General features: G+C 45.5%; 1 protein-coding gene across 3 annotated transcripts in view; it reads right to left on the reverse strand.

Annotated features, from left to right (window-relative positions):
• Positions 1-24,641, reverse strand: part of HAS2 (hyaluronan synthase 2) — a 90,643-nt gene that overhangs the window by 38,784 nt on the left and 27,218 nt on the right. The window contains exons 1-2 of one of the 3 annotated variants that reach the window (XM_038745473.1): positions 6,592-6,631; positions 314-367 (exon numbers count right to left, since the gene is read on the reverse strand). The gene's annotated coding sequence lies outside the window, so the exon portion shown is untranslated. Of the gene's footprint in view, positions 1-313; positions 368-739; positions 818-6,591; positions 6,632-24,641 lie in introns of those variants that run through there. The other 2 variants (XM_038745472.1, XM_038745471.1) reach the window with 2 other exon arrangements.

Genomic DNA, 24,641 nt, shown 5'->3' on the forward strand with positions numbered 1-24,641 from the left:
TTCACTGGTCACCTCTTGGGGATTTTTATAGGGAATGCATTCCAATCGCGTTCTTTCCCAACTCTACCTGGGCCCCCACCAAGGCCACATTTGGGGCGACCTAGGCCTGGTGAAGGATGGGAGGGGGCTGTCTCTCCCCAACATCTTGGAGGCTCCACTGGTCTCCCCCCGGAAAGCTCACCCTCCACCCCAACCCATCCAGAATTGGGATGCAAAAGCTTTTTTTTTTTTTAAAGAAATCATTCCGTCTCCCTGTCTCCTTTCCTGCCTCCACCCTCCTCGCCCAGGGAAAACGCGACCATAAATAACGTACCTTGTTCAGCTTTCGGTCATAAAGATCTTCAGCCCGCTGTGTGGTCTCCCAGGGCTGGCGGAGGAGCAGTTTCCAAAATTGAGGTCACGGGAGATTAGATGAATTTGAGGCGACCGGCCAAAAAGGTAGAAAAGAATAAAAACAACATGAAAGAGTGAGGAGTTGGCGGGGAGGGTGGGTTTCTACAACGTGGTCTCCCCCCACGCGTGGTTTGGAGACTTGAGCTGTATTGATTGGGGTGAGAGGTACTGGAAAATTCAGCTTCGCTCTCCAAAACTCCCGGGGTGGATTGCTTGTGCTCTTCCAGTAAAAGAACCGCTCCACCCCCACCACCCCCTCTGCAAGACCCCTTCTTCTCAGACCAGAAAGCACCCCCCTTTTTTTGGTTTTGTTTTCCTCCAGTCCTCCAAAACTACTTGTCCGAACCTAGTCTGTAGAAAAGCGTCCCAGAGATGGACGGCATCGGGATAACGTCTCTTTGGCGGATGCTGGTTCAATGAGGCTTCTCAGAGACCGGGTAATTTTTTCCAGACGTCTTGATTTTTTTTTTTCCTTTCCTGCCGTTGCCTCTCTGCCTCCTCCAACTTAAGGGGGTCTTTTAACAAGTGAGACTTGGTGGTTGTTTTAATAGGGTAGAGGATGAGGGTGGGGGGAGTGGAAGGGGGAAGAGGGAGGGGAAAGGAGGAGGGAACTCAGAGAGAGAGAGAGAAAGAAAGAGAGAGAGAGAGTTGTCCATTCAAAAGTAACTTTCTCAGCCCTAGGACAGGTCTAACCCCCATGGCTTCGGGAGACTTTAATTGCAAACATTTGCGGATCCAGGAGGCTCACACGTGTTTTTCCCACCTGATGGCCTCCCCATCCGCGCTGACGAGTTGAGGAAAATAAAGATCCCGCTCACCAAATCGCCTCCCACCCACTCCCTTGCCCCCCGACCCAACGCGCTCGCGGTCGCTGGGATCCCGTTATTTTTCTTAATTATCACTAGGACGAAAAACGCCACCCGGCGTGAGGTTCGGTTAAGCGGGCCTCCTGGGCCCACTAGGGGGTCGGGGTGGGGGGAGGGGCCCTGAAGCAATGTTAGGGGGGAGAGGGGTCGTCGTTCCCCACTTTAGGAACTCTGACCCCCTCCCCCCACCCACCCAGTTAAGCCCCCCGGGGGGGGGGGGGGTAGGATGTATAGGGGTGAAACTCCCCAAATTCCTCCAAGAACGGGCCACCCCAAGAGGATGCGGTGATGCCCTCGCATTAGCTCCCAAAGACCCTGGCCGGGGCCCACACAGGACCGGCACCCTCCGCGGGGGCGGGGGGTGTGATCTCTGCGCTTAGAACAGTGCTTTGCACATAGTAAGCACTTAACAAATAGTCATTCATTCATTCATTCAATCGTATTTATTGAGCGCTTACTGTGTGCAGAGCACTATACTAAGCGCTTGGGAAGTACAAGCAGCGTGGCTCAATGGAAAGAGCACGGGCTTGAGAGTCAGAGGTCATGGGTTCAAATCCCTGCTCTGCCACTTGTCAGCTGTGTGACTTCGGGCAAGTCACTTCACTTCTCTGTGCCTCAGTTCCCTCATCTGTAAAATGGGGATTTAGACTGTGAGCCCCACGTGGGACAACCTGATCACCCTGTATCCTCTCCAGCGCTTAGAACAGTGGTTTGCACATAGTAAGAGCTTAACAAATGCCATTATCACTATTATTACAAGTCGGCAACAGATAGAGACGGTCCCTACCCAATAACGGGCTCACAGTCTAGAAGGGAGAGACAGACAACAAAACAAAACATGTACACCATCATCATCATTATTATTATCTCAAAGCGCCAACTCTTCCCCCAAGGCGAGGTCGGAAGACCCCCCACCCCCACCCCCTTCCAAACCCGAGGAGGATGGAGGGGGAGGAGCGACCTCCCCCCGCCCCTTCCCCGGCTCAAACCCGAGCGCTGTTCCCGGGATGACGGTGAGTGGCCAAAAGGTGGCGCTGTTGAGGAGGCGATGGAAGCGGGTTTTACCCTTTTCGGTTCCCCGACACGTGCCTTCCAATAATAACAGTAATAATAATGCCATTTGTTCGTTCATTCATCATTCAATCGTATTTATTGAGCGCTTACTGTGTGCAGAGCACTATACTAAGCGCTTGGGAAGTACAAATCAGCAACAGAGACGGTCCCTACCCCACAATGGGTTCACAGTCTACAATTTGTTATAATACTAATAATGGCATTTATTAAGCACTTACTATGTGCAAAGCACTGTTCTAAGCGCTGGGGAGGTTACAAGGTGTTCAGGTTTTCCCACGGGGGCTCACAGTCTTAATCCCCATTTTACAGATGAGGTAACTGAGGCACAGAGAAATTAGAGTGTCCAAAGTCACACAGTTGACAATTGGCGGAGTGGAGATTTGAACCCATAACTAACATCTGACTCCAAAGCCCGGGCTCTTTCCACTGATACAAGGTAATGAGGTTGTCCTACGTGGGGCTCACAGTCTTAATCCCCATTATACAGAAGAGGTCACTGAGGCACAGAGAAGTGAAGTGACTTGCCCAAAGTCACACAGCTGACAAGTGGCAGAGCCGGGATTAGAAGCCGCGATCCATGACTCCCAAACCCGGGATCTTCCCACTAAGCATGCTGCTTCTATGCTTCAATGCCACGTGGGGGGGGAGGTTACTGACCTCTGCCGCCCTGCCCCTCTCAAACCATGGGCATATGACTTGGGCATGGTTGAGCGGGGACCTCTGCAGACCAGGGAGATCCAGGGCCCGGTGGAATAAGATATCTGGGTACCCCTCCCTCATTTTGGCTCTCCTCAGCCCTCCTTCCTCCTCCTCCCCTCCTGTCATTTTGAGAATGGCATAAAGGTTATGAGTATGGGCACAGAAAGGATGGTGGTGTTATCCAATCCACTGAGAAAGTTTGCTGGACAGATGAGGGTATCCGACTCAGACATATTCAATTTGAGGGGCTGGTGGGACGACCAAGAGGAGATGCCTGGAAGGAAAAAATCCAGCCGATAGGGGCCCCCAAGACCCCTGTCTTGAAATCATTAATAATAATAATTAACTGTGGTATTTCAGCACTTACTGTGCCAAGCACTGTACTAAGCACTGGGATATATAAATGACCATCAAGTCCCACATGGGGCTAAGTAGACCAGACAACAGGCATTGAACCCCCATTTTTCAAATGAAGGATCTGAGGCACAGAGAAGTGAAGTGACTTTTCCAAGTTCACAGGGCAGACAAGTAACAGACCAGGAATTAGAACTCAGGTCCTCTGACTCCCGGGCCCATGCTCTTTCCACTAGGCCAGGCTTCTCCTTGAATCATTCTGGGCTACTCTCAGCGCCGCTCTGCCCCACCCCACCTTCAATCCTCCCCCCCTTTCCCTACACACATTATGCCTCAAGAATTTTAAATGCATTGGAATGGGAACTCGGAACAGTGAATTTTATTTTTTTTTTACTAATAAAATAGGTAATAGCCCCTATTAAGGCCACCTGGACCTCTAATGGCCAAACATGTTTAACTTAATAATAGTGGTGTTTGTTAAACGTTCTTACAATGTGCCAAGCCCAAGATAATCAGGTTGGACACTCTCTCGTTCACCCCTCACATCCAATCCGTCACCAAAACCTGCCAGTCTCACCTCTGCAACATCTCCAAGATCCGCCCTTTCCTCTCCATCCACACAGCTACCCTGCTCGTTCAATCTCTCATCCTATCCTGACTGGATTACTGCATCAGCCTCCTCTCTGATCTCCTATCCTCCTGTCTCTCCCCACTTCAATCCATACTTCACGCCGCTGCCCAGATCGTCTTTGTGCAGAAATGCTCTGGGCATGTTACTCCCCTCCTCAAAACTCTCCAGTGGCTACCAATCAACCTACGCATCAAGCAAAAACTCCTCACCCTCAGCTTCAAGGCTCTCCATCACCTTGCCCCCTCCTACCTCACCTCCCATCTCTCCTTCTACAGCCCAGCCCGCACCCTCCGCTCCTCTGCTGCTAATCTCCTCACTGTGCCTCATTCTCGCCTGTCCCACCGTCGACCCCCGGACTATGTCCTCCCCCTGGCCTGGAATGCCCACCCTCTGCACATCCGCCAAGCTATCTCTCTTCCTCCCTTCAAGGCCCTACTGAGAGCTCACCTCCTCCAGGAGGCCTTCCCAGACTGAGCCCCCTCCTTCCTCTCCCCCTTCTCTCCCTCTCCATCCCCCCCGCCTTACCTCCTGTATATACGTATATATGTTTGTACATATTTATTACTCTATTCTACTTGTACATATTTATTCTATTTATTTTATTTTGTTAATATATTTTGTTTTGTTGTCTGTCTCCCCCTTCTAGACTGTGAGCCTGCTGTTGGGTAGGAACCATCTCTATATGTTGACAACTTGTACTTCCCAAGCGCTTGGTACAGTACTCTGCACACAGTAAGCGCTCAATAAATATGATTGAATGAATGAATGGACACAGTCCTTGTCCCACATGGGGTTCACAGTCTATGCGGGGAGGGAGAACAAATATCAACTCTCCCTTTGACAGCTAGGAAATCTGACTAGGAACTAAGTTCTCTGACTCCCAAGCCCATGCTCTTTCTGCTAAGCCACGCTGTTCTCTGTTTTCTGGGTGCAGAGTCCAATCCCCAGTAATGCAGAAACCAAGAGGCAGAAATGTGTGGTTGGGAGACCCTTTCAGACTGTAAGTTTCTCATGGGCAGGGAATATGTTCATCAACTGCTATTTTGTACTTTCCAAAGCACTAAATACAGTGCTCTGCACACAGAAAATACTTGATAAATACCATTGTTTGATCAGGTAAGATGCATTTAAAGCCTTACCATTGGCTTTAAAGTACTCAATCAGCTTGCCTCCTCATACTTCACCGATCTCCTACTACAACCCAGCCCACAGCACTTATGTACATATCTGCAAATTACATATTGTAAATTATTTTATTCATATTAATATCTGTCTCTCCTTTTAAACTGTAAGCTCAGTGTGGGCAGGGGACACGTCTACTAATTGTGTTGAACCCTCCCAAGGGTTTAGTGCTCTGCACATAGTAAGCATTCAACAAACATGATTGATTGAGTGTAGAAGCCAACACAATTATCTGTGGTTTGGAAATTGGGAAGTGAAATCCATAAATACCGTATGTAATACAGAGACCTTATTTCTAGCAAGGAGATCCCAACCAATCCACTTACGTTAGAGAAGCAGCGTGGCTCAGTGGAAAGAGCCCGGGCTTTGGAGTCAGAGGACATGGGTTCAAATCCCAGCTCTGCCAGTTGTCAGCTGTGTAACTTGGGCAAGTCACTTAACTTCTCTGTGCCTCAGTTACCTCATCTGTAAAATGGGGATTAAGACTGTGAACCCCATATGGGACAACCTGATCACCTTGTAACCTCCCCAGTGCTTAGAACAGTGCTTTGCACATAGTAAGCGCTTAATAAATGCCATTATTATTAAGTTCTCATTACAGCTTCCAGCAAGGTGCAGAATGGATAGTTCCCAGGTTTCACCTTTTTTATGGTGTTACTTAAGCATTTACTATGTGCCAGACACTATTCTAAGTGCTAGGGTAGATACAAAGTAATCAGGTTGGATACAGTCCATGTTCCACATGGGGCTCACAGTCTTAATCCCCATTTTACAGATGAGGTCACTGAGGCCCAGATAAGTGAAGTGATTTACCCAAGGTCACATAGCAGACAAGTGGCAGAGCTGGGATTAGAACACAGCCCCTTCTAACTCCCAGGCCTGGGCTCTATCCACTAGGCACACGTCTCCCTCCTCGATCATTATCATTGTCCCAGACCACCTTCTGATCAGTCAGTCAACCAATCCATCCCAGCTCTTAGAATAAACTGGAGAGACTATGTGTTTATCATCAAGAAGACTAGTCCCCATGGGGTCTTCGGTGTAAATGGGAAAGGAAAGACCCGGAAAACCCAACAAGAATTACAAGATAACAGGCTACATTTACAATTCAAGAGTAAACAAGAGCCTCCCCACACTGCTCCAAGGAGGGTGGTGGTTGTTGTTGCCTTGTGCTGTCAAGTCATGTCTGACCCATAGCCACGCCATGGACACACTCTACCAGAATGCCCCACTTCCATCTGTAATTGTTCTGGTAGTATATCCACAGAGTTTTCTTGGTAAAAATATTAGCCAAGTGGAACTGCCAGAACGCTTTAAAATTTGTACTTCCTGGATGGGGGTGCAGGGGTCTGGTAGCTCCTCTTGGCCCTGGTAGCCCCCTCTAGGACTTACCTGGTCCCTAATGCTTCTGCCCAACTCCCCCTCAGATGGAAGTCCTTGGGAATAGAATATGAGAGCAGGAGAAGAGAGAAGACAAAAGGGATATCAATCAATCATTTTTAAATTATTATTATTATGAAATAACACAATAATAATAATGGCATTTCTTAAGTGCTTACTATGTCTCAAGCACTGTGCTAAGTGCCGAGATAAATACAAGCTAAACAGGTTGGACACAGTCCCTGTCCCACATGGGGAACATAGTCTTAATCCCCATTTTACAGAGGAAGGAACTGAGGCACAGAGAAGTTAAGTGACTTGCCCAAGGTCACAGAGGAGACAAGTGGCAGATCCAGGATTAGAACTCATGTCCTTCTGACTCCCACATCCTTACTTTGTCCACTAGGCCACACTGCACGCTTAATGTCTGCAGGGCACTGTACTAAGTGCCTTGGGAGAGTACACAACAACAGAGTTGGCAGCCACATTCCCTGCCTGTGACAAGCTTGCAGTCGAGAGGGGCTGTCAATTCATCAGTCAAGATTATTTATTGAGCACTTACTGTGTGCAGGGCAAAGTGTACAAAGTGCTTGGGAGAGCACAACACAACAATCTAACAGACATGTTCCCCACCCACAAAGAGTGTACATGCTAGAACAGAAAATCCACAACCTGGATAATCAGTCCGTGAATTACTGGAGTGGGAAAACAAAACAAGGAGCGAAATTGAAATCTACAAACTTTGGTTTAAATTTTAAATTCAACTCTCTGAAGGTTGTTTTGGGGGTTCACTCAACTGCATCTTTTCCTCTTCCTCCTCGCTACCCTCCCCGCATCGCCAACTGTTTCACCTCCTCTTTCCCCTTTCCAGTTCCTTTCTTCTATTCCCTCTTGTTCCTCGATTTCCACTTCTTTTCTACACCAGTGTGTGTGATCCTGTGACAAGCTTGTCATGCCCTGGATTTGCATGGGTCTTTTATCAATCAATCAATGGCATTTATTGAGCGCCTACTATGTGCATAGCACTGTACTAAAGTCTTGGGAGAGAGAGCATGGTACAAGAGAATTAGCAGACACATTCCCTGCCCACAACTAGCTTACAGGTCTTTTGACTTTTTCCATTATGCAGACATGTGCCATTTAGATAAGAACTCTGAGATGCAGAGAAGGTAAGTGATGCCTAGGTCATTGCACAGCAGGTCACTGCAGAGCTGAGACTAGAACCCAGGCCTGTCCACTAGATCAAAGGAAGACAGAACTTTAAAAGAGTTTAGTAAAAAGATGTGCAGAAGAGGTGAGAAGCAGTGTGGCCTAGGGGAAAGAACCTGGGAGTGAGAAGGACCTGGGTTCTAATCCTGTCCCTGCCACTTGTCTGTTGTGTGACCTTGGACAAGTCACTTCCCTTCTCTGTCCCTCAATGACCTCATCTGTAAAATAGGGATTAAGATTGTGAGCCCTATGTGGGACAGGAACTGTGTTCAACTTGACTAGCTTATAACTCCTCCAGGCGTAGAACAGTGCCTAGCACATAGTAAGTGTTTAACAAAGAACTTACTATGCAAGTGCCCTGATTGCAGGAATTCTGTCTATTAATTTTATTGTATTTCCCAGCCACTTGGTACAGTACTCTGCACACAGTAATCAATCAATCCTTGATTGTGTGCAGAGCATTGCACTAAGCACTTGGGAGAGTATCACAGCATTGGTAACCTGTACTTCCCAAGCGCTTAGTACAGTGCTCTGCACACAGTAAGCACTCAGTAAATACAACTGAATGAATGAATGAATGAATGGTAGACAAGGTCCCTGCCCACACTGAGCCTACGGGCTATAGTAATTGTTCAGTAAATAGTACAGCTGGCTTAATTGATGATAAATAGAAACTATTTTTGTCTTCTATGATCAAGATGATATAAAGAAATTATAGAATTAAGATTTGGTTGAAGTGCTCTTCCCCAGTTTTCAAGTTAGTCACAAAAGTAAAAAGAAAAGATAGCAGTCAATGAACGAGTTTTCATGGAGGGAATGGAGTCATCTTTTAATTGTCCTTTCATACTGTGATTGTTAACAAGACAGTGCCTAAGTGAACAGATCTGATAAATTGCTCTAATATTAAGAATTCCAAGTAGTTTTGACTGTGAAGAAGAATTAGGCAGCAGGTTAATGTAAGAAAACACTATGTCCTCTTCAATCTGTTTGTGTTCACTAATTTTAAAATATTTTCTCCCACTCAGGGAACATGGACCTGTCTCTTCTGCCTATGGGAATTCACACTATTAGCCCCCAAGACAGGGAAATCTGTATCCAAGCAATGAAGAAATCCCACTAATTGTTTCTTCTGCTGAATTCTACCCTTTCTCCCTGCCAACAACAAACAGAAACATCCTTTCAAAGAGATGCAATCTCTTCGAAGAACTGGAAATTCTAAGATTTTAAGAGGGGGTTAGAGGGGGTGGAGATAGGTGGTGTCTGTGGATTTGGCTGTTTGCTCAGATTTTGAAATGCTGATTATTTTTATTATTATTTTTTACAAAGATCCTCATTCTGTCCAGAGGAGAAAGATAGGTAGGTCCCTGTATTCAGGAGTCGATCAGACAGAAACAATGCAGTGAGAGGCCTCCTCTCTGCTGTCTGGTAGGGGGATACAATTAGCAAAATTACCATTGCAATGCCATCTCAGTCCTGTCTCAGAGTAGAAGGAGCAGAAAAAAACCATCAGGAAGAGTGACTGGATGCAGCACTCACCTTCTGGATCTCTCTGAATGACTACTGCATGCCACTTAGACTATAAATCTTAAAGAAGCAGGTGGCAGACAAACCCCATCAACCCAAGGTGTGATTGCTTGATTAATCTCTAGGGACCAGGTTCTGAATGGGAATTTTATCTCAGCCTTACAAAGCTAGGAAACTCTGTTTAAAATTGAGTACCCCCTGATGTTTATGTACTTTAGGATGTTACCCCACAGGTATTTTATGTTGAATTTTCTTATCTGCTCTTTGTTTCCTGGGTATTGAGAACCTCCTGGGATATTTGTGTCTACCCTAGCATTGTAGCTGTTGTATCTGTTAAGTGCTTACTATATGTGGCTTACTCCACGAAGTGCTGGAGTTAATTACAAGTTAATTACAATTACAATTAGTTGATTACAAGCTAGTCAGGTTGGACACAGTCCCTGTCCCACTTGGGCACCACAGTCTTAATCCCCACAACATTGCCAAGATCCTCCCTTTCCTCTCCATCCAAACCGCTTCCCTGTTCATTCAAGCTCTCATCCTATCCCGTCTGGATTACTGTATCAGCCTCCTCTCCAATCTCCTATCCTCCTGTCTCTCCCCACTTCAATCCATACTTCATGTCGCTGCCCGGATTATCTTTGTCCAGAAACGCTCTGGGCATGTTACTCCCCTCCTCAAAAATCTCCAGTGGCTACCAATCAACCTATGCATCAGGCAGAAACTCCTCACCCTGGGCTTCAAGGCTCTCCATCACCTCGCCCCCTCCTACCTCACCTCCCTTCTCTCCTTCTACAGCCCAGCCCGCACCCTCCGCTCCTCTGCGGCTAATCTCCTCACCGTGCCTCGTTCTCACCTGTCCCGCCGTCCACCCCCGGCCCACGTCATCCCCCTGGCCTGGAATGCCCTCCCTCCCCACATCTGCCAAGATAGCTCTCTTCCTCCCTTCAAGGCCCTACTGAGAGCTCACCTCCTCCAGGAGGCCTTCCCAGACTGAGCCCCCTCCTTCCTCTCCACTTCCTCCCCCTCTCCATCCCCCCCGCCTTACCTCCTTCCCTTCCCCACAGCACCTGTATATATGTATATATGTTTGTACGTATTTATTACTCTATTTATTTATTTTACTTGTACATATTTATTCTACTTATTTTATTTTGTTAATATATTTTGTTTTGTTCTCTGTCTCCCCCTTTTAGACTGTGAGCCCACTGTTGGGTAGGGACCGTCTCTATATGTTGCCAACTTGTACTTCCCAAGAACTTAGTACAGTGCTCTGCACACAGTAAGCGCTCAATAAATATGAATGAATGAATGAAAACCACTAGGCACAAAGCAAGCCCTCCACAGATACAATAGGGACGACCACCACAACAAAAGTAACTCTTCTAGACTAAAAGCCCATTGTGGCCAGAGAATGTATCTATTCTACTGTTGTGTTGTTCCCGCACAGGCACTTAGTACAGAGCCCTGCATACAGTAAGCACTCAGTATAATATGATTGATTGATAACAATGGTGGTAATATGTCTCTCCTTTAAACTCCTCATAGCAGCACCAAAAAAGCAATTCATCCTGTTTCTAATTTTGCAATTTGGAGATTTTCCAAACATTGTTAAGCTCAGCCCCGTCTCCCCAGGTTTTTACTAGATCCCTAAGGTAGAGACCCTTTCTAATCATTTCCTGGCAGGTATTTGATTTATGGAGCTGCCAAGAGCCACAAGTCTAGTCGTTCCAGTTACTGAAAAACACAAACCACAAACAAAACTATGAATTTCCAAAGAGAGAGAAGGCCATTTCAGCACTCTTTACTGTTTTCATGGACTTTGTTTTCCCCCCATTGCTAGAGAGGATTTTATGTAATCTCCATCAGGACACCTCACAAAATGGATTAAAGCCCACTGCTGCCTCTGCCTCCTCACTCTGCCCCTTCAATCCTGCTGGTGTGCACATTGTATTCCTAGGGGAGATGGCTGGGGGCCTCTTTTTATACATTGGCACAGTTAGGACTGTGGTGGTGGACACGCAGGCTGCAGATTTTCTTTCTGATTCCTTGAGGAAACTCCTTTAATGTCCTAATTGGATACAGAGCAGGATGTAGGTGTGTCATTCTAAGGGAACTTGCTCTCCAGTCTACCAACATAGAGAAAATACCACCTTCTTTTGTAACCCCCTACCCCACAAAACTCAAAGCTTAAAGACTCCTTTGAAAGAGTGGCTCAAACTTGGGGTTTTCCTTCTCCTTCCATGATTTATTTACCCAGGAAAACTTTGTTTAGAAGGAGCACCTGGTTCTCAACACCCTCCTGCACTCTTCATGTTTCCAGCTATAGATAAAATGCCTGGGCCTCCAAGCATTCACAATCTAAGAGTTCTTGGGGAGGGTGTTGGAAACAGATACATAAGGAAAGATGAAATAATAAAAGAAGCAGCAGCATGGCTTAGTGGAAAGAGCACGGGTCTGGAAATTAGAAGGAACTGGGTTCCAATCCCGGCTCCACCACTTGTCCACTTTGTGACCTTCGGCAAGTCACTTAACTTCTCTGTGTCTCAGTTACCTTATCTGGAAAATGGGGATGAGTGTGAGTTCCATGTGGGACAGGGACTGTGTCCAAACCGATGAACTTATATCTACCCCAGAGCTTGGAACTGTGCTTGGGCTTGGTACGTAGTAAGTGCTTAACAAGTACCATTATTATTATTATTATTATTATTATTACTATATAAAGCAGAAACCACTAATAAAAAATTCTGGGTCATACCGTGTTTCCAGCTGAGCAGAGGGAGGGGTGAAAAAGCAGGTGACTGAAAACAGGTCACATGGGACTATTCAGCCAGTCAGAATGCAGGATTTCCCCAGCTGGGCCCCTCCCTCAGCCCTGGCTATTGGCAAAGGCACTAGGAAGTCCCAAAATGCTATTTGTTAAGTGCTAAGCACTGGGGTAGACACAAGATAATCAGTTTGGACACAGACCCTGTCCCACATGGGACTCACAGTCTTAATCGATTCGAACCAGTAATTGAATGTTTCTAAAAGACATCTTGAAAGGCATCTGAAAGGCTTCCTTTCAGAGCCATAAGCTGTTGACACTGGCCCTCCCCTACCTCACCTCACTACTCTTCTACTACAACCCAGCCTTCACACTTCACTCCTCTGATGCCAACCTTCTCACCGTATCTCGATCTCATCTATTTCACCCCGACTCCTCAACCTTGTCCTCCCTCTGGCCTGGAACGCCCTCCATCCTCAAATCGACAGATGACTCCTCTCCCTCCCTTCAAATACTTATTGAAGGCACATTTCCTCCAGGAGGCCTTCCCTGACTAGGCCCCACTTTCCTCTTCTCCCACTACCTTCTGTGTCACCTTGACTTGCTCTCTTTATTCATCGCCCCCACCCCCTGCCAAGCCCCATAGCATTTATGTATATATCTGTAATTTATATTTATATTAGTGTCTGTCTTCCCCTATAGATTGCAAGCTCATTGAGGGCAGAGAATATGTCTGTTTATCCTTATATTGGACTCTCCCAAGAGTTTAGTGCTGTGCTCTGCACACAGTAAGAGCTCAATAAATACAATTGAATGAATGAGTGAATGCAGCTCATGAAGAATGAAAAGAAGCAGCACCTATGGGAGTTTGACTAATGTGAGGGTGGTTAACAGTCCAGGTGAATTCTGAGTATTGATTTTTTATTTCTCTGATGCAGGTGACCTTGCATATCCACTTTGATTTCAAGGTTCCCATTCCTAAGGAGAAAAAATGGGGAACTTAACTTAATCCCCCCAAGGATGATAATAAGGATTTTATTTGTTAAGTACTTAAGTTAACTGCCAGGCACTGTAATAATAATAATAATAATTGCTATTATTATTATTATTGCATTCGTTAAGTGCTTACTATGTGCCAAGCACTGTTCTAAGAGCTGGGGTAGATTCAAGGTAATCAGGTTGTCCCATGTAGGGTTCACAGTCTCAATCCCCATTTTGCAGATGAGGTAACTGAGGCACAGAGAAGTTAAGTAGCTTGCCCATGGTGACACCTGAGAAGTGGTGGAGCTGAGATTAGAACCCATGTCCTCTGATTCCCAAGCCCGTGCTCTTTCCACTAAGCCACACTGCTTCACTACTGTGCTGTACTAAGCACTGGGGTAGATACAACACAAGCAGATCAGACACAGTCCTTCCCATGTGGGGCTCACCAACTAAGAGGGAGGGAGAAGAGATATCTTATCCCCATTCCTCTAGACTGTAAGCTCATTGTGGGCAGGGAACATGTCTGCTAATTTCTTATTTTGTACTCTCCCAAGAGCATAAAACAGTGCTCTGCACGTGGCATAGTGGATAGATCATGGGCCTGGAAGTCAGAGGGTCATGGGTTCTAATCCTGGCACTATTTGTCTGCTGTGTGACTTTGGGCAAGTCACTTCACTTCTCTGGGCCTCAGTAACCTCATCTGTAAAATGGGGATTGAGACTGTGAGCCCCACTTGGGACAGTAACTGTGTTTAACCTGATTTCCTTGTATCTGCAACAGCATTAGCTTAACAAATATAATAATTGTTATTAACAAATACCATAATAATTACTATTATTAGTAGTCAGTCAGTCAATCCTATTCATTGACACTCTCAACACCACTCTCTCTACTGAACTCAACTCACTTGCTCCCCTATCTCTTTGTCTATCTCTTATTGCTAACCCATGGCCCTGGATCACCTGCACAGCCCATCACATTGCTCTTGTGCTCAAGCCACAGAGCGCTGCTGATGGAAATCAATATCATGCCGGCTTCACCACATCAAGTTTATCCTTGCATGCTTTAACTCTGCCCTCTCCTCTGTCTGACACAATTATTTCTCTACTCTTACTGCCACCCATGCCCATTGCCCTCACCAGTTGTTCCAGACATTTAAATCCCTCCTCAGGCCCCCTGCCCCCCTGACTCCCTCCATTCCTTGCCCCCAGTGACCTGGCCACCTACTTTATTAAGAAAATTGGCACTATCAGGCATGAGCTCCCTAAAATCACCCCTGCCCCTACTCAGTCCCTCCCCATTCCGACCCTTTTTTCAACTCTCCCACCCTTCCCAGCAGTATCTCTAGGGAAGATCTCCTGCCTCCTCTGAAATCCACTCCCTCCACCTGCACTTCCAACTCCATTCCTTCGCACTTTATCAAAACTCTTGCCCTCTCCTTTCCTGCCACCATAACAGCCATCTTCAACTGTTCACTCTCCCGTGGTTTCTTCCCCACCGCTTTCAGACATGCCCATGTCTCCCCAATCCTAAAAAACGCTCTCTTGACCCCAAGACTCCCTCCAGTTATTGCCGTAACTCTCTCTTTCCATTCCTCTCCAAATTCCTTAAGCAAGTTGTCTTTACCCACTGTCTCAAATTCCTCTACTCCAATTCTCTCCTGGACCCTCTCCCATCTGGTTTCACTCCCTTTACTCCACAGAGACTACCCTCTCAAAGGTCGCCAATGGTCTCCTTCTTGCTAAATACAACGACCTCCATCCTAATCCTCCTTGGCCTCCCAGTTGCCTTTGACACTGTCTACCAGCCCCTTCTCCTGGAAACATTATTCAACCTTGGCTTCAGTGGCACTGCACTTTCCTGGTTCTCCTCTATTCTCTCTGGCCATTCATTCTCAGTCTCCTTTGTGGGCTCCTCCTCTGCCTCCCACCCCCTAACTGTGGGGGTCCCTCAAAGTTCAGTTCTGGGTCCCCTTCTATTCTCCATCTAAACCCACTCCCTAGGAGAACTCATTCACTCCCATGGTTTCAACTACCACCTCTTTGTGGATGATATCCAAATCTACATCTCCAGCCCTGATCTCTCTCCCTCTCTGTAGTCTTGCATTTGCTCATGCCCTCAAGACATCTCTACTTGGATGTCCACCTGTCACCTCAAGCTTAACAAGTCCAAAACAGAACTCCTTATCTTCCTACCCAAACCCCTCCCTCTGTCTTTCCCGTTACTGTAAAAGGCACCACCATCCTCCCTGTCTCACAAGCCTGTATGTAGCCTTGGTGTAATCCTTGACTACTCTCTCTCATTCAACCCACATATTCAATCTATCCCTAAATCCTATTGGTCCCACCCACACAGTATCACTAAAATCCACCCTTTCCTCTCCAACCAAACTTCTACCACATTCATTTAACCACTCATCTTATCCCGCCTTGATTACTTTATCAGCCTCATTGTGGACTTCTCAGCCTCCTGTCTCTCTCCACTCCAGTCCATACTTCACTCTGCCACTTGAATCATTTTCCTACAAAAACATTCAGGACATGTTTCCCCACTCCTGAAAAAACTCCAGTGGCTGCCCATCCACCTATGCATCAGAGAGAAACTTCTCACCATTGGCTTTAAAGCACTCATTCATTCATTCATTCAATCATCTGCAGCAGATGGAGGGAGTGGAGGAGACAGCTACTGTCAGTCCATCCATGTGGGCAGGGAACATGTCTCTTAAATTGTTATACTGTATTCTCCCAAGCACACAGTATGATGCTCTGCAATTGTCTGCTCTGTGACCTTGGGCAAGTCACTTAATTAACTGTGCCTCAGTTCCCTCATCTCTAAAATGGAGATTAAGAGTGTGAGCACCAGTGTGGGACAGGGACCATGTCCAACCTGATTATTTGGTATCTATCCCAGCACTTAGAACAGTGCCTGGCACATAGTAAGCGCTTAACAAATACCATAATTATTATTATTACTGTAAGCACTCAATAATTACATTTGACTGATTGACTGACCTCCATAATTTCCCATCTCCAACAATAGCACCTGATAACTCACCTCTAGCCGACGTGTGGAACGTAGAGCGGCAGCTCTTTGTAGGCATGGAACACGTCTACCTACTCTGTTTATAGGACTCTCCCAGGTGGTTAGTCCGGTGCTCTGCATCATACAGTAAGCACTCGATTAATATGATTGATTATGGTTGATTTAGTACAGTTTACTGCACCTAATGGGCACTCAATAAAGGCTATTTATAATACTTTGTGGAGACTGACTGGCAAAATAAGATGCCACTTTGGCATCAAATTTATAAATCAATCAATCACTGGTATTTTTTGAGTGCTTATTTTGTGCAGAACATTGTACCAGATGCTTGGAAGAGTACAATACAACCAAATTGGTAAATTTGTTCCCTGCTCACAACAAGCTTACCATCTAGAGGGGCAATCGATGGTATTTTGCAACCCCTTAGTTTGTGCAGAGCATTTTACTACATGCTTGGGAGAGTACAATACAAGAGAATTGGCAGACGTGTTCCCTGCCCACTACGAGCTTATAGTCTGGGGATTTATCACCAGCTTAATTTAAAAGAACACAGAAATCATTCAGTAGTTGCAATCAAGCATTGCTTAGTGGATGGAGCATGGATGTGGGAGTCAGAAGGAGAAGGGTTCCAATCCCAGCTTCTCCACTTGTCTGCCCCCTTTTCCTCTGCTCCTCCTCCCCTACCCATCACCCTGACTCTCTCTTTCTGCTCTACCCTCCTCCCTGCCCCACAGCACTAGTGTATATATGTACATATTTATTATTCTATTATTTTATTAACAATGTGTATGTATATCTATAATTCTATTTATTTATATTGCTGCTATTAATGCCTGTTTACTTTTTTTGATGTCTGTCGTCCCCCTTCTAGACTGTGAGCCAGGTGTTAGCAAGGATTGTCTCCATTTTTTCCTGAATTATACTTTCCAAGTGCTTAGTATAGTACTCTGCACACAGAAAGCACTCAACAAATGCGATTGAATGAATGAATGATGTATGACCTTGGGCAATTCACTTCACTTCTCTGTGCCTCAGTTTCCTCATCTCTAAAATGGGGATGAAGACTGTGAGCCCTGTGCAGGACAAGTGACTGTGAACAACCTGATCTGCTTGTATCCTCTCCTGCACTCCAGTACCTGGCACTATTATAATAAGTGCTTAACAAATACCACAGTTATGATTATTATTATTTTCATTATTACACCACCCGTGGAAAGAACAAGGAAGTTTCTCAGAACTGTGCTTTTAAAATGTATGTTTGAAAAACATCCCCAATTTCTTCCCTTCTGGTACTTTCACCTACGTCAAACACCCATGGCCTTATTCCTATAATATTTGTGGTATTTCTCAAGCCCTTACTATATGCCAAGCACTGTATTAAGCCCACTCATGGCCTTATTCCTATAATAATTGTGGTATCTGTTAAGCCCTTGCTATGTAAGATAATCAGGTCCCACATGGAGCTACCAGTCTAAGTAGGAGCAAGAATGTGTTTAGAATTCTAATTTTACAGTTGAGGCAACTGAGTGCAAGAGAGGTTAATAATAATAACTGTGATATTTGTTAAGCACTTACTATGTGCCATTCATTCATTCAATCGTATTTATTGAGTGCTTACTGTGTGCAGAGCACTGTACTAACCACTTGGGAAGTACAAGCCAGACACTGTACTAAGTGCTGGGGTGGATACAAGCAAATCTGGTTGACACAGTCCCTGTCCCACATGGGGCTCATAGTCTCAATCCCCATTTTACAGATGAGGTAACTCAGGCCCAGAGAAGTGAAGTCACACAGCAGGCAAGTGGTGAAGTCAGGATTAGAGCCCATGACCCTCTGACTCACAGGCCAGTGCTCCATCTGCTATAGGCTGCTTCTGGCTTGCCCAAGGTTCACAGGAGGCAACTGGCAAAAACAGGATTAGAACCCATGTCCTCTGATTCTCAGGCTCGTGTTCTTTCCACTAGGACATGCTGCTTCCCATTCAATCAATCGGTAGTATTTACTGAGCACTTATTATTTACAGAGCACTGTACTAAGTGCTTGGGAGAGTACAACAGAACAGAATTAGCAGAAACGTTCCCTGCATGTAACGAAGTTTACTGTCTAACGGGAGGGGGTCCTGTTGCAGTGACCTTTTATAAAAGGATTGAAGTGACAAGATACAGTGCATAAAATCCACCCAGGACTCTCTCCTCCCCTGGAAAACCAACACATGGTTGTTTTGGGTTTTTTTTCTTAAATTCTGAGTCCAGCAGACCATGGGTTAACTGCCAGAATTAATGGCCTTCTCAGGAGGCTGGGAAATTCACACCTATTGTTTCAGCCTGTCTGGCTTGCAGATTAGACAAACGCTTGTTTTACATTCTACAGGCTGCAATCTCCAACGAGAAAAGGACAGAAACACAAAGAAGAGGAGGCCTCTGGTCTATGTTGGCTTTCATTTGCATTCTCCGAATTGAACCCTTTCCCATCACACCATGTAAAGGAGGGTTTTCCCTTTTTGTTCTCCCTCCCAGGCCACTGGGAAACAGGGAAAGGGAGAAAAGAGAGTTGGAACAGTACTGGCCAACTAGAGAGGAGAAAGGAACCTGCCTGCTAATTCTGTTGCATTGTATTCTCCCAAGCCAGTGCTCTGCACATAGTGAGCATTCAGTAAGTACAACTGATTGGTCCATTATTGCCTGGATTTCCCCTCTAGAATAATAATGACAATAATTGTGGTATTTGTTAATCGCTTACTATGTGCTAATCACTTTTTTAAGCTCTAGGGTAGATACATGCTTATCAGGTGGGACACAGTCCCTAACCCACATGAGACTCACAGTCTTAATCCCCATTTTATAGATGAGGTAACTGGGGCCCAGAGAAGTGAAGTGACTTGCTTAAAGTCACACAGCAGACAGGTGGTAGAGTCAGAATTAAAACCCAGGTCCTCTGACTCTCAGAACCAAGCTATTTCCACCAGGCCACGCTGCTTCCTATATAGTAAGCATGTTATGGGCAGGGAATGTGTCAGCTAATTCTTTTGTACAAGACCCTAGGAGTCCTTTTCCATTTTACCACCAATCATCAAGCTTTAGGTGGGTTGGATATTTCTTATATTATCTATATTATTATTATATTATATATATTATTATAATCTTTATATTTTTCCTGAATCTCTGTTCATTAGAGAAGGGAATCAATTGACCAGTGATATTTATTGAGTGCTTACTCTGTGCAGAGCACTGTACTAAGCACTAGAGAAAATACAATACAATAGAGTTGGTAGACACATTCCCTGCCCACAACAAGCTTACAGTCTAGAGGCACAGTCTACAGTCAATCCATGGTATTTATTGAGCGCTTACTGTGTGCAGAACACTGTACTAAGTGCTTGGGAGAGTACAACAGAGTTGGTAGATATGGTCCCTGCCTACCAGGAGCTTACAGTTTAGAGGGACAGTCCACAGTCAATCTATGGTATTTTTTGAGCACTTAGTGTAGATCACTGTACTAAGCACTTGGGGGGGTCAGACAGTGTAAACTCAGGGAGAATCACTATGCCAGCAAGTGCCAGGAACTCCCTTCCCTTTGGGAGCTTGCAATTTAATATTATTATTTTCCAGAAGAAGACGTTTCCTCTTGACCCTTTCTTCTGGACCCTTAGGTCTCATTCCTGTACTCCGTAACTTAAATTATCCACTTGGTTGTCTATGAAACCATACAGCAGAAACAATAGAAACTCACCACAACCACCCAGAGCAACAAACAGATAGGAAATGTGAAGCTGTGTGAGAACACTGTGTGCTTTAGTTTGGGAAGACTGAACGGGTGCATCCTTCATCTGATTTAGAAAGAAAGTTAGGGGATCCAAGGTAACCACCCTCAGTGAATGGGCAGACATTTATTTGCTCAGAAAAAGGGGCCTCATCAGATAGAGACAGCCTGATGTTCTAACTCAGTGATTACAATGTTGCCTCCTTGGATCTTTACTTTCCCTAAGTGCTTTCACATTCCTTATTTCACCAGTGGGTTTTTTAGTGGCATTTGTTATGCACTATGTTATGACAATAATAATAATAATGGCATTTATTAAGTGCTTACTATGTGCAAAGCACTGTTATGTATTTGAATGGTGTAGTGGAGAGACCATGGGCCTCAGAGTCAGAAGGTCATGGGCTCTAATCCTGGCTCTGCCACTTGTCTGCTGTGTGACCTTGGACAAGTCACTTCACTTCTCTGGGCCTCAGTTCCCTCATTCTATAAAATGGGGATTGAGAATCTGAGCACCACCTGGGACAGGGACTATGTCCAAACAGATTTGCTTGTATCCACCCCAGTGCGTAGGGGTAGCGGTAGCCGGGGTGGGGGTGGGGGGAGGAAGTAGGTTTAGTGGGGAAGGAAATCGGGGAAGGAGGAAGTGGGGGAAAGGAGGTAGGGGTAGCAGAGAAAGAAATGGGGGAAAGAGGAAATTGGGGGAAGGGGCTAGGTGTAGTGGGGGAGGAGATGGGGGGAGAAGGAGGTGAGGGAAGGAGACAGGGGTAGCAGGGGTGGAGAAGGTGGAGTTAGTTTGTTCATTCATTTGCTTATTCAATCAATCTGCTTACTGTGTGCTGAGCACTGTATTAAGTGCTTGGGAAGAATACAATATAACAATAAACAGACACATTCCCTGACCACAACGAGCTGACAGTTTAGAGGGGGAGCCAGACATTAATAGATATAAAGAAGGAAGTCGGGGTAGGGGTTAGGGGTAGCAGGGTAGGGGTGGGAGATTGGATGAGGAGGAGGTGGGAAGGAAAGGGCAAAGGGGTAGCAGGGGAAAAGATGGGGAAGGTGGAAGTGGGGAAAAACGGCTAGGGGCTGTCGGGGGGAGGAGACTGGGGAAGAAGGACAGGGAAGGAGGTAGGGGTAGCAGGGGAGGAGATGGGGGAAGAAGGTAGTAGCCGAAATCCGCCCTTCCCTCTCCATCCAAACCGCAACCACGTTAGTACAGTCATTCATCGTATCCTGATTGGTTAACTGCCTCAGCATCTTTTCTGATCTCCCAACCTTCATGTCTCTCCCTGCTTCAGTCTATACTTCACTCTGATGCCCAGATTATCTTTCTACAGAAACGCCCTGGGCATGTCACCACCCACCCCCCTCACCGCACCGTCAGAAATTTCCAGTGGTTTCCTAACAATCTTCGTATCAAGCAAAAACTCCTCACTATTGCCTTCAAAGCTTTCCATCCCCTTGCCCCTTTTTATTTCACCTCTCTTCTCTCCTTCTACATCCCAGCCTGCACACTCCACTCCTCTGCTGCCAACTGTGCCTCGTTCTCGCTTGTCCCGCCATCGAACCCTGGCTCACATCCTATCTCTGTATTCTAGACAGTGAGCCCACTGTTGGGTAGGGACCATCTCTATATGTCAACAACTTGTACTTCCCAAGCGCTTAGTACAGTGCTCTGCACACAGTAAGCGCTCAATAAATATGATTGATTGATTGATTGAAGGTACGCTGGGGTAGATTCAAGGAATCAGGTTGGACACAGTCCATGTCCCACATAGTAATGACAATAATAATAATAGTTGTGGTATTTTTTTAAACACTTACTAGGTTCCAGGTTCTGTACTAAGCACTATGGTGCATACAAGTGAATTGGGTTGGGCACCATCCTTGTTCCACACAGGGGCTCACAGTCTTAATCTTTATTTTGCAGATGAGGGACCTGAGGCAGAGAGAAGTTAAGTGACTTGTCCATGGTGACAGAGCAGGCAGGTGGTGGAGTCGGAATTAGAACCCAGATCCTTTGACTCTCAAGCTTGTCCTCTATTCACTGGCCAACACTGCTTCTTCTCATGGGTAGGCAAGGAGGCATTTACCATTTTTTCATTTTATATATGAGGAAACTGAGGCACAGAAAGGTTAGGTGACTTGCCCAAGGTCATTTAGCCCAAACAAGCCTAAAAGACATCAGTGCTCCCTGGACTCAATCAATCAGTCATATTTATTGAGCACTTACTGTGGGCAGAGCACTGTACCCTTGGGAGAGTACAATATAAAAGTGTTGGTGGACAAGTTCCCTGCCCACAACTTAATCAGTTCTATTTATTGAGGGCTTCCTGTTTGCGGAGCACCAGACTAAACACCTGGAAAAGTACTATGTAGTAGAGTTGGTAGATACATTTTCTGTCCACAAATGAATCAGTGTTTTTTACTGAGGACTTACTGTGTGCAGAGCACAGGACTAGGCACTTGGAAAAGTACCGTTAACAGAAGCAGCATGGCTTAGTGGAAAGAGCACGAGCTTTGAAATCAGAGGTCATGGGTTCAAATCCCAGCTCTGCCACTTGTCAACTGTGTGACTTTGGGCAAGTCACTTAACTTCTCTGTGCCTCAGTTACCTCATCTGTAGAATGGGGATTAAGACTGTGAGCCCCAAGTGGGACAACCTGATCACCTTGTTACCTCCCCAGCACTTAGGACAGTGCTTTGCACATAGTAAGTGCTTAATAAATGCCATTATTATTATTATTACAGTATAATTGAGTTAGGTATACATATTCCCTGCCCTCGAGGAGCTTATAGCCTATAGTGTGGCCTAATGGATAGAGTACAGACCTGGGAGCCAGAAGGACCTGGGTTCTAATCCTGCCTCTGCCACTTGTCTGCTGGGTGAACTTGGGCAAGTGACTTTATTTCTCTGGGCCTCATTTCCCTCATCTGTAAAATGGGGATAAAGACTGTGAGCCCCATATGGGGCAGGGACTGTGGCCAACCCGATTATCTTGTATCTACCCCAGCACTCAGAATCAATCAATCAATCAATCATATTTATTGAGTGCTTACTATGTGCAGAGCACTGTACTAAGCGCTTGGGAAGTACAAGTTGGCAACAACCCAACTCAGAACAGTGCCTGGTACACAGTAAGTGTTAACAAATACCACAATTATTATTATTATTTTTTCAGGGGAGACTAACCACTCACATTCCTCTGTTGGCTACTCTTGCTTTGGCAGTGCATCTAGGAAGAAGGGGGAGAGTTGTAGTAGTAGTAGTAATACTAATTCCTTTTATTTATATTGATGCTATTGATGCCTGTTTATTTGTTTTGATGTCTGGTTCCCCCCTTCTAGACTGTGAGCCCATTGTGGGCAGGGATTGACTATTTGTTGCCGAACTGTACTTTCCAAGTGCTTAGTACAGTGTTCTGCCTAAGGCAAGTGCTCAATAAATATGATTGAATGAATGAATAGTAGTAGTAGTAGTAGTAGTAGTAGTAGTAGTAGTAGTAATAATAAAAGTAGCAGCAGTAGTGGTAATGATGATGATTTATTAAGCACTTACGATGTGTCAGGCACTGTACTAAGAGCTGGGGTGATACAAGCAATGGCATTTATTGATGGCATACTGTGTGTGGAGCACCAGACTAATCGCTTGGAAGAGTACAATTTAATATACTAGACGTGATAGGTCATGACTCTTTCAATTGCATTTATTGAGCACTTACTGTGTGCAAAGTACTGTACTAAGTGCTTGGGAGAGTACAATATAAAAATAAACAGACACATTCCCTGCCCACAACAAGCTCACAGTCTAGAGGGGGAGACAGACATGAATGTAAAGAAATAAATAAATTACAGATATGTACCAAATCATGCTCCCTCTCTGGGTCGCACCTGGAGTACTCCAGTACTCTACCAGTCTCAACTATGGGAGGGAGAGTCATGCAGAGGCATACCCATTCCATTCCTACCTTGGGTGGTGGCTAGTGAGTGGAAGGCAATCAGCTGCAAGTCAAAACACCTATGCTGGGCAGCAGTGGCATGGGAGAGATTCAAGGGCAGAGACTCAAGTTTACTGCGCAGAAGGAGACAGTGGTAAAACACTTCCATATTTTTATGAAGAAAACTCTATGGATCCAGTACCAGGACGATTTCAGATGGAGGTGGGGCATTCTGGGAGAGATGTGTCCATGGCATCACTATGGGTCAGAGATGACTCGACAGCATAAGAGAAGTAATAGTCTTGGTAGTAGTAGTGGAAATGATGATGATGATAATGGTATTTATTAAGCACTTACTATGTGTCAGGCACTGTACTAAGAGCTGGGGTGGATACAAGTAATGACATTTATTGAGTGTTTACTGTGTGCAGAGCACCAGACTAAATACTTGGAACAGTGCTTTGCACATAGTAAGTGCTTAATAAATGCCACGAAAAAAAAGAGTACAATGCCATAGACTTAGTAGACAGGATGGGTCATGATTCATTCAGTTATATTTATTGAGCACTTGTGTACTGTACTTAGTACTGTACTAAGTGCTTGGGAGAGTACAACATAGCAATAAACAGATACATTCCCTGCCCACAACATGCTCATAGTCTAGAGGGAGAGACAGACATGAATGTAAAGAAACAAATACATTACAGATATGTACCAAATCATGGCCTTTTTGAGAAAATGAGGGAGAAACTGTGAGAAAGCCATTCTCATTCCCTTTAAGGCTATTTCTGGAGGATAAAGAGACCTGCGAGGAGCCTCAGCTCCAACCCTGTCCAGGA

Source organism: Tachyglossus aculeatus, chromosome 4 (assembly GCF_015852505.1).
Source record: "Tachyglossus aculeatus isolate mTacAcu1 chromosome 4, mTacAcu1.pri, whole genome shotgun sequence".
In the NCBI taxonomy this organism is placed as follows: Eukaryota; Metazoa; Chordata; class Mammalia; order Monotremata; family Tachyglossidae; genus Tachyglossus; species Tachyglossus aculeatus.